Genomic DNA, 12,346 nt, shown 5'->3' on the forward strand with positions numbered 1-12,346 from the left:
TTTCAGAATGCTCTTCTATGATGTCTCTGCCCTCTTTTATGACCTCGACAATGGCATGCACCCTATTAACGTTATATTTCCTTACCTCCCTATACCTGCCCACCGCCGATGTGATCGTGCCTGTGCTAGGATTGCTGAGATCTTCTCCACCATCATCATCAAGCCATGGAAGAGTTCTAGGAAATTAGAGGATGATATGCTGCAGTGCTTTATTGATTCAAAGCACAAAGATGGCAGGTCAAGCAGCACACCAGTTCCATCACTTCAACCTGGACCGGAGCTTACATGCTCCATTTCAAGAAGTACCTCTCAGCTGCTGTCGAGGAGCAGAAGGAGATCAGAAGGTTGCATGGTGACATGGTGGATCATGACATCCTATCTGCAAAGGAGGCTATCCATTGATTGATTCTGAGTAAGTCGCATTGAAATCCAACAATGATTGTAATGCAATGGCTGTTGGACTGAAAGACAAAGTGATGGTGCTCTACAAGCAGAGGTTATTAGTTGATTGATTCTGACAGTCAAGCATTGGAGTCTAACATTGTTTGCTCTTCATAATGCTTGTCTGGAAGACCTCTCTTCCAAAATATAGCTTTTGGTTGTTGGTATGCATGTAGAATTATATTCAATGCTTGAAGAAATTGATTCTTGCTCGAATTATGTTCTACTAATTTTTTGTTTTCATGTACTTATACTAGTGTAGCTTTAGGTTCTTGGTCGATTGTTTCTATCATCAATGTTCTTGAAATAGTTATTCTCCTCAGGCGATGGGAGGTCGCATAGATTGTGGATAGAAGAGTAGGGAATGAAAGATGTAAACAATTGTTCTGTCATCAGGTTGTTTACTTGAGCGGTTAAAACATGATTTTGGAGTGTTTATTTCTTTGAAGGATCCAACGATGGAAAGTAAATAAATTGCTTAAAGTGACATCAATAGATTTACAATGATACAATTATGAAATTTGTGTTTGTGTATGAATGATCTATCATGCGAGAAGCAAAGGTAGTGCGGTTGGATACATGAAAAGTGTTGGTACCAAATTAAGTGAAGAAAAAATAATTCTTAACAATTGTAGAAGAGGCTTTAAGAATTGTTTGTTATTGCAATTGTGCTCTTAGTCATCGAGTTCGAGCTTGAATTTTGATGCTTGAATAAAATATTTAAGTTAGGATTTTTTTTTTGTATTTGATGTGTGTATTAAGTCATATCACATACCGAAGCTCGGTGAAATACATTCGAAGACTTAGTGCGATCGAAATTGGAGATTGACTTAATGATTCAAAGTTCATTGGAGATTGGAGAAGAATGTTATTAGACATCCGAGAGAGATAGTACGATAAGGAACATCAAGGTAGTAGCTCACCTAATGGATGCAAACTATGTAGACGAAGAGTTAAAGAGTAAATGTTAACATGTAAAATGAGTCGAGTGTTGGGTGCATCCGAGAGACAAATAAGACTTGTGAGCTGGAAGAAGGCAATTCTCAATTTAGGCAAAGACTTAACAATCAACAATTCAATCAATTGACTCAATAAAAGAGTCAAAAGTAGTCGTTTGATATGATAATTTAATCCGTTAGTTAATTTCTTTTTCTTATATGACATGGTGGATTTATTTGGTTAGAGGGATGATAAAAAATTAAAGATGAACTGAATTTAAATTTGGAAAGACTTAAACTTAATATAAACTAAACCCGTTGGAAAGACTACCCGATGACGGCGCCCGCCTTATTCTGTTAATGCACCGTTAAGTGTTTCACGTGGGTTTTACGGGATCGTCATGATCGTCGCGGGCGTCGTCCGTTGCGTTGCGGCGATGACGAACGCCGTCGAGGCTGGGGTTTCCAACGGCCGCGACAGTGGCGGGGGCGGCGGAGGACCGGTAGGGGGGCGTTCGCCGCGGCTGCCGCGGTGGACCAGGCAGGAGATACTGGTGCTGATCCAGGGAAGCGCGTGGTGGAGAGCCGCGGAAGGGTGCGCGGGAGGGAAGGCGGTGGTGGGGAGGTGGGAACGGCGGCGCTGGTGGAGCCTAAGTGGGCGTCGGTCTCGTCCTACTGCCGGCGGCACGGCGTGAATTGGGGTGCGGTGCAGTGCCGGAAGCGGTGGAGCAAGCTCGCCGGCGACTTCAAGAAGATAAAGGAGTGGGAGGCGAGCCGAGGGGAAAGGAGTCGTTTTGGACGATGAGGAATGTTCTGCGGAGGGAGAGGAGGCTGCCGAGGATGGATAGTTCTCGGACTTCGAGGAGGAGGAGGAAGAGGAAGATGATCCGTCGCCGCCACCGCAGCCTGTAGCGTCTGTGCCAATCTCACGTAAGCGGATTTTTTATCGTTTACTCAATTTTAAGGATTTTTTATGTTTCTTTTCGTCGCCATGTTCGCGTACGTACAGACAAGAACTGCGAATCATCTGGACAAGATCGAAAATGATTTCTTAACTATTTTACTGCGGATTAAGTGGTTTTATATTACTACAACTGTTTCTGAAATCTAGATGTTTTTTTACTGCAGTCTTATTTTTCTCAGAGGAATAAAAATAAAAAGATGCCTTTTTTGGCTCAATCCTATGGGTTCTTAATGCTGTTCCTTTGTAGATCTATAGCCATTGTCACTATTTTCTCACTCGGAAAGAGCCAAATAACGAGGTTTCCTATGAGGTTAAAATTTCTTGATCAAAATTATAGTTTTTACTATAAACAGCTAAAAGGAAAAAATGGGCACTGCCTTGGCAGGAACAGAAAGGTTACCTTCAAAGACAGTATGAGCAACAAAGTATAAAGCAGATGTAGTTGAAACAACAGCAATAAAAGAGGCACCTTTAAGCAAAGCCGAAGCCTGAGTGAGGCTTTCTACCAAGGCTTCAGATCTCCTTTGGGACCAGCAGTCCAGTTCAGAATTTTCTGACCTGGTTTGAGATAAACAGATTCCTCGTGCGGCAGCTTCCGAGCCAGTCCATTCAGTATCTGATGGAATGCGTCGCGAGATTGGGTCGGTTGTGGGAACAACATCGCCTGCTTCATTGACGGGTTGGCGAGGAGGCGCTGTTTTCTCAGAATTACCTCTATTGGTATCGAGGTTAGGATGGTGTCCAGTTTTGGCACATCCTCCTCAGGCACAAACACACCAATTTCCTCCATGGTATAGCATCTGCAAATGGAAGCACTATATCATCTGCTATCACTACCGGTATGCAGCCAAACACTACTGCTTCCACCAGACGAGGACTCCATGGAGCCCAACCCAAGGGGCACAAGCAGAATACTCGCTGCATATCTTCGTAATAAGTGGTAGGATGTTCCGTAGAGATGTCAAAGAGTGGGTTGTTCTTGAAGTTCTCCCATACTGATGCCCGGGCACCTCTATTCAACAGAAAGCAGTAAGGTATGCAGTTGAACATCAGTAATCTTTAAGTTTTACATAAAGAAATGAATTGACTAAACTTGTCGGTAGTTAAAGCTCACCTTGCATAGTATCCGCCCTCTGGGTCGTTCCCTACATCGTAAAATAAGCCTCGAAAATAAACAAAGATGGAACGAGGAGTGTCGGGAGGAATCAAATGAGCCTGCATTTTCTGTGGAGGGGCATATGGAGGAATAACAATTGAACCATCCTTCAAGCAAACATGATTTCGTTGCCCGAAGGTCTGAACCAGTGTGGCACGCTTAAGCAAGTGCAAGATTCCTCGTTCAATAGCTTTTCTCTTCCTATAGGATCAGATTTGATGATTATAAGAAGGCAATGTGAAATAGTAAAAGAAATGGCAACCATAGAAAACTCACCTGGTAGTGAAAACATGCACCAAAATCGTGTGGTGTGATAAAGAAATGGTCAGCCCCTTCAGTTCTGTTCCAGTAAGGCCAAGTAGAGGATATCAACTCTATTGCGCTTCTCATCATCCGTGGTGATTTGAAGGGTAATGGGAGTCCATTAGGAGTTAGGTCACAAGTTGTATAAACAGGGGTATAAAACCAATCAGCTTCTTCGGGATTAAAAGTTCGGACAGGGCTTGAGAGCAGAAAACGATGCATGTATATCTCAGCAGCAAACATGTGATTGAGGCATCTGGGATCCTTTTGGAGAATCTTTCTGTTGTACTTGCTAGGTAGCTCATACACAAACACCTTCAACCTGCCAACAGGATCATCCTCTAGAACATCGCCCGCACTCCCTGCAGTGAAGACACTTAGCAATCTAACAGTGATGTATGTTTGGCCTATGAACATTGTCCAAGAGTAATTTTAGTTATAATTTGGGGTCAAAAAGGTAGGTCTTACTTAGAAGTGAGAAACAATGACATATGCTTATATTACAAGCTAAAACAATCCGTTGAAAATTTGCCCTTTAAGCATTATCAAAATATCTAATAAATCTAAGGTTGTTGCATCGTCAAGATGTAAAGTTGATAAAAGAGGCAACACACATAACGTAAGGCACTTTCACTTTCAGCCATTGTTATAATCTAAGTTGCTCTAGTATGAGTATCTGAAATGGCTGCCTAAGATTATCAAGAGAAGGGAGGATAAAGAATTAGGCTCATAAGAAATTAAGGGCTTCTTTAATCTTAGTATGGCTTCATCTTGATACCACAGCTGTTTCTAAGTGTGGATTATATCAAACTGTATTAGAACATCAAGGTTACAGTTGCCATACCATGCCCCTCTAATAGTAATGTGCTGACGGTGAAATTGAGATGCAATAATGCTAAACCATAAACCTTGCTAGACGTAACCTTCAATACCTAAATATTTCTATCTTAATGTTTTCCATAACCTGATGATTTTATCCACATTGACATCAAATTATGATATTAGCCATAATTTGAGTGTGATAGCCACATTTTAGAAAGTTGAGATTGGACAGAAATGCATATGCTTTTATGCTTTTCCAGTTGCAAATTTTCATACAATAATTCAAATTTGCAAATCTTGATACTAAGTTTATCCTAGATTAATCCCTAAACAAGAAAAATAAGGCAGATTTCCCAAATAATGCTTTAAGTTTTGATTTCCCCCAAAAGGCACGTGATACTTTATTTTGCTCAAATCATGCAGCTCTCTCCATAGATTCAAAACACCTGTGATTTAGCAAACAAAATCTTTCTATTTTTTTAATTATTGTAATGGTGAAAACTTGTCCATTTTGAAATATATATATATATATATATATATATATATATATATATATATATATATTGTTAAGAGTGATAGATATACCCAGATTTTCTTTTAATTAAAATGGGCCATCAAGGAGTATCTTCAAAATTATACTTGATGGACCAAATCATCGAATTTTAGCAAGAAAGTCATATTAGAGGTGAGTTGTTTGTGTGTTTTCAAGTTGAAATAGATCATCAAGGACATTTTAAGGAAAGCTTCTTGATGGCCCAAATCATGTCAATCGTGTCATTTTGACAAGAAAATTATACAAGAGGTTTTGTAGAAGTCTCAAGTACAATATTCATGTGTTTCCCAGTTAAAATGGAAGATCAAGGATATTTTAACAAGAACTCTTTAATCAACCAAATCATGTCATTTTTGACTAGGAAATTATACTACAAGCTTTCTAGGAATCTCAAAAGATCAATTTTGATTTGAAATTTTGATGACTCAAAATAACTCACTTTGGGGAAAAATCAATTCAAAAGATGATTTGTTTCCAATTCAAAACCATTTGAGACTCCTAGGAAGCTCTGATATGATCTTCTAGCCAAAATGTAACTTTAGCAATCAAGGAATGTCTATCAAAATCTCCTTAATGGTCCATTTCAACTTGCACATGAATAGTCCACCTACAACTCTTGCCTCTGATATGAATTTCTTGTTAAAATGACACGAACAGTTTTGTCAAAATCCCCTTGAGGCACAACTCAAAAATATATGAATAATCCACTTGAGACTTCTAAAAAACCTTTGATAAATTTCTTGCCAAAATGGCATGATTTGTTCTAGAAAGAGATTTTGTTTTTTGCTCAAGGCAAGGAAAAACCACCTTAATGGTCCATTTTAAATATAAAAAAAATTATGTATATCTCTTGCTCTTACAAATTGATTGTTATACTTTTTAAGAAGCAAATATTACCATTAAAAGGTTGGAGAAGAGAAGGATTTATATGCTTCTCTCGCTCTTCTTAGTTCACTGTGCAGGGTTTTTGGGGTATGTGAAGAAAAAGTTTAGATTTGGGCAAAAAAAAAATGCTTCTGTCTATGGGAAGAACCCAAACTCAAGTTGCCCCTTTGGGAAAAATGCTAAAATGAAGCCCCAAAATGGCTTTCATAGCAAAGGTTTTCATAATAATTAGGTAAAATGTTCACAAACATAATGAATCCATGGATCATGATCGAGCAAGAATTTTTTGGGAGACAATTTAAATTACTAAGAGTATATTCAAGTTACGAACTCCATATCAAGCCACTCTTACACAAGATAGAAGAGATAGAAGCAAACCACAAACAAGTGCTATCAAATGATGAATTAAGCAAAAAATCTGTAATTTCTTATTAAACCACATTGTGGTAGAAGCAAAAAACCACAAACATTCTCCATATCCAGGCATAATTAAAGCAAAAAACTTTATAGCTCTACCAAATTGATGAATTAAGAAACACCACAAGCCCTATAATTTGAGATCAAGCTAGTCAGTCAAATTTGCATCTGTAATCTTATTTCCAGGAAAAAGAAGAAAACCATCATAAACTCACATCTTATAGGAAGAGTAGAACTCGAGTCAAAAAAAAAAAAAAAAACCCAAATTCGTTTCTCGTAAGGAAAGAAAAGGCAAAACTAAGTTGGCATCAGTAAGAAAAATTTAGTTCTACCAACTTGATGAATGAAGCAACTCTAAATATTCTCTAATTTGGGATCAAGCTAATCAATTAAAATTTGTCTCTGCAGTCTCAATTTCCCAGAAAACAAAAGAAAAAGAATAATCATCATCAATCACATCTCACAGGAAGAGTAGAAGTAACCGACTTGGTTTCAGGGAAGGAGGAAAAAAAATAAAAGTAGATAAGCAAGGAGAAGGGCAGCCGTTGAATCAAATGCCTCCAAGTTCAGATCTAATCTCAAACAAGAGCTATCCACAAAATAAACACAAACAAAAAAATAAAATTTTTAATTCAAAGCTCACCGGAAATCCTCTCCGTGGGGCGATTGGGTTGGTTTTCCACTCCAAGGATCCCCCGGAAGAGACAGCAAAGGATCAGCAGCGGCAGAACCCGAAAGCCGCCGGCCATAACCCCCGCTCCGACCCCTCAAATCTCCTCGGGCAGAGAGAAGGGCGACGAGATCGAAGAAAGGAGCAAGCTTTACACGGCGAGAGGGGAAGATTCCTCTGGGCAGATGGTGGGAAAGGGCAGAGGGGGTGGTTGGTGCCCGGAGGCCTGGAATTGGGGACCTGGATGCTGAGCAGCAACTAAAAAGGAAGTAATTAAATGAAAAGAAATCGGTGGGGTTGGTCGTAAATGGACTTTTGCTTGAAGAGAGGGGAAAAAAAAACGTGTACCTTGACCTTGCGATGGAAGTGGTTTGGTCGGATTCAACCATTCGATTCCGGCAGGGAGAAGAAAGCAAGCCGTGGGAAGTGCTCGCTTCGTGTTGGATTGGATCTCAACAAAAATGGCGCAGTAGCGGCGTCTGGTCGAGTTAAGAAGACTTGTTGTTGGATGGAGAGTCAACGTCAGCGAGCAGAGAGAGAGAGAGAGAGAGAGAGAGAGAGAGAGGTGTGATGAAGCTTCATGTTTTGATCACCCACCGACCTCTTCCTTTCAGCTGCCGTGTCTTAGATTTATAAAGACAAATGTCATGTTTAATTGGAGGACGAATTTTAAAATTAAAAAATTATTATGAATAATAGATTATTTATCCTTTGCTTTTTCTTCTATAAAAAGTGAAATCCATCGTCCCAGCGACACGCATGGCGGCCCATAATCATCTATAAAGAGGTAAATCGAGAAATTATAATTGATCACAATGGAAGAAAGTATTGCTCGGCTTCATCAAGATTCGAACCTTTATCCTTTTCTGTAAGTCTGCTCCATCGTAAAGATTATTCGCATTGTTTACTTAGGTAAAATAATGAACGCGCAAGACGCAATCAATTGCTCGTGCAAGGTGGCCCTATGCAACCACTCGCATAGGGTGACACGGTCGATTGCTTGTGCAGGACAACCCTGTACAACCTCTCACATAGGGCGGCATGATTGAGCACTCGTGCCACTATTTTTTTTCCTTTAAAATTTTTCTTTCTTTTCCTCTTTTCAATCTTCCTTTTTCTCAATTTACAGTTCGGCGCAAACAGAGTCTAAATTGCTAAGAAGCTTAGTTGTTAAAATGGACAAGAATCGAATCTCAATAAAGTTGAGATAATGCTCTCTTTCATTGTGGTCAATTGTAACTTCTCGAGTTACTTCCTCACAGATAATCATGAAATCGATTGTATAGAGCTGCTGAAGTAGCGAATTCCGCATTTTTACTTAAGCTAAGAAGCTCAACTTAGCCAAAATAAATTATTTATTTATTAAAATTTAATCGAACTCGAGTGACTAATCCAATCGAATTCGGCTTGGACGGTCCAAGCAGAGTTAACGGGCTCGCCCTGCATGTATAACTAACCACGGCTAGTCCTACGTGTCGGATTAAGCGTACAACAGGTCTAATAAAATGACCAATTTATGTAGATATTTTAGTCAGTTTAACCTTAAATTACTAAATTATTCCTTAAATTTTCAAAAAAAAATTTATAAATACCTCATTCAAGCAATTCACATTATCTCAAATCTCAACTCACATTTATTTTAATTTTTTTATTAATCTCTTTATTCTATTATATAATTATTTAATTACTCCAATTTTTGCATTAAGATTAATTTTAATTTTTTATTAATGTATTAAATTTATTTTAAGATTTTTTTTATGTAAGTAATTATTAATAATTTTAAATTTCATATTAGATTGTGGTGTTGATTGTAACATTGGAAAGTTGAGCCACCAACTTTGAGCTAATATAGGAGACCCATTTAATTTTTTCTTTGTTTTTATAGTTTTTGATATGATTAATCTTAAAAGTGATCAATTCGACCTCATGGAAGTTTTTTATCAACTACTAAAATAAATCTAAAACGCAAGTTATAGTCCACACAATGATCCAACGATCCCAATGGTTTGAACATGAGAGGCGAATTTCTTATACTCTCTCGGTTTTGAATTTTGAATGCGTGGGGAATCCCAAGATATACTTACCATTATACCATAGCCCAAAGCGAGACCCGCTTAACTTAGTTTGTATATATGCTCTTGATAAATCTAGCACTCCATCTTGTACATCCATCAATATCCTCTCTCCCTAAAGTTGCTATTCAAATTGGTCCAGCGAAAGGCTCACAAACTATTATTCCAACACTAAGCTTTTCCCTATCATTGTATCAAGAAAGTGGTTGTTAGGCCTTTGGGTTAGGTGGTCAGATACTTAGAAGGGGATAAATAGTTATAATTGACACTTAAGCACTTGTTAATTATTTGACAATGTCAATTGAATACAAACACTAACACATTTGATTTGCGAAATTCTCGTTCTTTCACTACCTATGGCTCTTCGAAAGTAGAAAACCCGCTTACAAACCTTCTTTACAAGATAAACAATTAAAGTTAAGAAGATCAAAATTAAAATCTTATAAAGAGAGCTCATGAATATGAATACAATAAAGCTTGAACGGCAACACTCAAATACACCTTATGGTGTTCCTTTTATAACCTTTCAATTTTTTCAGCCTTAGTTCCTTGTCTAGTGTTTTATTGTAGAATAATCGAGTGTTATTGTTTTTATGTGGTTCTTAAGTTATCCAATTGTAGTCATTTAATTTGTTAAATCAATGACTATCTATAAATTTTTTATTGTATCATCAATCAATTGCAATTTATTATCAAGTCAATTAGTTGACTCAACTACAAATAAAAAAATTTTATTTGTTGGATGATCAAATTCAATTGACTATTTAGCTGACTTTGTTGGTGCAGTTAGGTCATCTTGACTTTTATAGACTAAGATCGTGTTTTGATATTTGAATAATATATTATTGGTTGAGTAATATGTTTGAATGAGAAAGTATATCAAAATTGACTAGATATTAATGGTAGCTAATTAAATTGGTTAACGTTATAAGATATTTGATAATATTGAAATTCAACGTGAGTTGACAAATATGAAAAGTCCAATAAAGAATTATCAAGTAAAAACATTTAATAAGTCAAAGTCTAGATAAATACTTGATAATGATATAAATCCAAGCAAATAAAAGAGGATCAAAATTTAGCAAATGATGAAGTGTTAAAGGAGTGAACTTTAGATATTGGAAATCCTAATGAATCAAAATTAAAATGGGATTAGACAGATAGTCGATTGGATACTAGGTAATGGGTGAAACCCTAAAAAAATAAACTATAGGCATTGGAAGTCTCAAATAGTCCTTAATTAGTAGAGAATTTTCAATAGGCAGGTTGTGAGGTCAACAAAATATTAAACAATAATGAAATCTTAATAAGTCAAAATCGACTTATGCTAAATAGATGAGGAGGCCTTGGAGATATGAGATCTATTAGCACAATATTGATTCAACATTAGAGGGGTTAGAATTCAAATGTCAACCAACTAGTAGAATGAAATCATGAAATTATGATTATAAAAAAATGTCAATCGGGATATAACTGAGTTCGTTAAACCATGAAATTATGACGAAGAACAATCAACAATTTCTCGATTTACCTTCACAATGGTCGGGCACACTTAACTTTTGAAATTTCCTATTGGGCAAAAGAAATTTCCTGTGTATCATACATATTTCTCAAAGGATGTACTTTTTTTCAAAATATCTTTCTTATTAAAAAATATAAAAATATTTTCCATCGCTTGACCCGACCATCCGAGCAATAGCAGCTACTTGGCCAAATCGTCCGCGCAACAACGATTGCTCAACTTGGTCGTCAACGCAGCAATGGCCACGCTGCTAAGCTGTCTGCGCCTATCCAAGCAACGTCCTGGCCACTCGACCTATTTGAGGGGGGCTACTTGGTCTGGCAACCTCCTGGCCACATGTGGAGGCCAAGAGGCCTCGTGGTGGCTTGGCCATGTGCAACCGCACGGCCATGCGTCCACTCGACTTAGCCTCTTGGTCGTACATCAACTCGGCTTGGCCGGCTGGTTGAGCAATCGCGATCCTGTCATTCATCCGTAATGTATCGGCGTTATAATACCCTCCACCTCTCTTAAAGAACATGAGATCTACTGTCACATACTCATTATAACAACATATGAATTCGCGTTCATTATTTATTTTGAACGCAATCATCTTAAAATTATATATATTACATAAATATATTTTAAAATATTAAAATTATTATTATTTTTTTAATAAAATATATTTTAAAAAATAAAAAAATGCATGCAAGGTGAGCCAGGCTAGCCCACCTGCAGCACTTGAACGTGTTCAAAGTATTGAACGTGTTCAAGTGTTTTAATGCCCCACATTTGAAGCGTTATAACACCTCCATGAACGGGCATTAGGGGTGCTCTAAGTAACCAGGCTGCTAGGCGATCACACGTGGCCAGACAAATGAGTCAGCCACTTGGACAAGCACGGGTGGTCTAATTGCGTGTACTGTCGGGCCGAGCGATTGCTATCGTGTGGACGGTCAAACGGAGCACTGGAAAATATTTTTTAATACGAAGGATATTTTGAGAAAAAAAGTATTTTTTTTATAAAAAATATGGAAGTATAATGCACCTTTTGAGAAATTTTGAAAGTTGAATGCGTCCTTTGGTAAAATACCCAATCCTGAATTAACCGGATTTGTTTAGAGCAACCAAACTCACGTAGATATAGCAGTCCACTAAATATTTTTATTTTATTGTCAAATATATTTCTCCAATCACAAGTGAATAATTTGAATAATAATTTAGAAGGGTAAATAGGCATTTGAATTTGATTGTAAAATTGAAATAACAAGTGTGAGTAATTTGCGTGATATTTTACGATGTTTGGAAATATCAAATTCCGGAATCCCTATAAATTATAACAAATCAAGCATTGTAGAACTTAACAATACAGAAATATCAACTTTTCAATCGCAAATACACGTGTGCAAAAAAGAGGGATTTGATGGTGGGGCCTCACCCACGATTTCACCTTTCCAGGTATCGAAACAATCTACAATGACCGACAATCATAAGATGACTGATACTCCGGACCAAGTAAACCATGGCTAAATCCCTATTTTAAACTAAATAAGACTCAATAAATCCCTATTTTAAATAAATAAGACTTTAACTTAAATCTCGATTAGTAACCTACCATGGTACA

At 37.4% G+C, this 12,346-nt stretch overlaps 2 pseudogenes; one reads left to right on the top strand and one right to left on the bottom strand.

Annotated features, from left to right (window-relative positions):
- The first annotated feature begins 1,816 nt into the window (after positions 1 to 1,816).
- Positions 1,817 to 2,426, top strand: LOC141811432 (trihelix transcription factor ASR3-like; annotated as a pseudogene).
- Positions 2,427 to 2,626: 200 nt separating this feature from the next.
- LOC141811692 (putative beta-1,4-xylosyltransferase IRX10L) lies at positions 2,627 to 7,602 on the bottom strand (annotated as a pseudogene).
- Positions 7,603 to 12,346: the final 4,744 nt, after the last annotated feature.

This window comes from Curcuma longa, chromosome 17 (genome assembly GCF_044706935.1).
Source record: "Curcuma longa cultivar G26 ecotype Majalengka, Jawa Barat chromosome 17, ITB_CL_G26_1.1, whole genome shotgun sequence".
Taxonomy (NCBI): Eukaryota; Viridiplantae; Streptophyta; class Magnoliopsida; order Zingiberales; family Zingiberaceae; genus Curcuma; species Curcuma longa.